Source organism: Equus quagga, chromosome 14 (genome assembly GCF_021613505.1).
Source record: "Equus quagga isolate Etosha38 chromosome 14, UCLA_HA_Equagga_1.0, whole genome shotgun sequence".
In the NCBI taxonomy this organism is placed as follows: Eukaryota; Metazoa; Chordata; class Mammalia; order Perissodactyla; family Equidae; genus Equus; species Equus quagga.
Window position 1 is genome coordinate 65,165,378 of NC_060280.1, and position 260 is coordinate 65,165,637.

The 260-nt window shown below is 76.5% G+C and overlaps 1 protein-coding gene across 2 annotated transcripts in view; it reads left to right on the plus strand.

The window, feature by feature from the left end:
• Positions 1–260, plus strand: part of SIDT2 (SID1 transmembrane family member 2) — a 16,974-nt gene that overhangs the window by 10,703 nt on the left and 6,011 nt on the right. The gene's annotated exons all lie outside the window — the stretch shown is intronic.

Genomic DNA, 260 nt, shown 5'->3' on the forward strand with positions numbered 1-260 from the left:
GCCCTGCCCTGCTCAGCCCTGCCCTGCCCTGCCCTGCCCTGCCCTGCTCTGCCCTGCCCTGCCCTGCCCTGCCCTGCCCTGCTCAGCCCTGCCCTGCCCAGCGCTGCCCTGCCCTGCCCTGCCCTGCTCAGCCCTGCCCTGCCCTGCCCTGCCCTGCCCTGCTCTGCTCAGCTCTGCCCTGCCCTGCCCTGCCCTGCCCTGCCCTGCCCTGCTCAGCCCTGCCCTGCCCTGCCCTGCTCAGCCCTGCCCTGCCCTGCCCT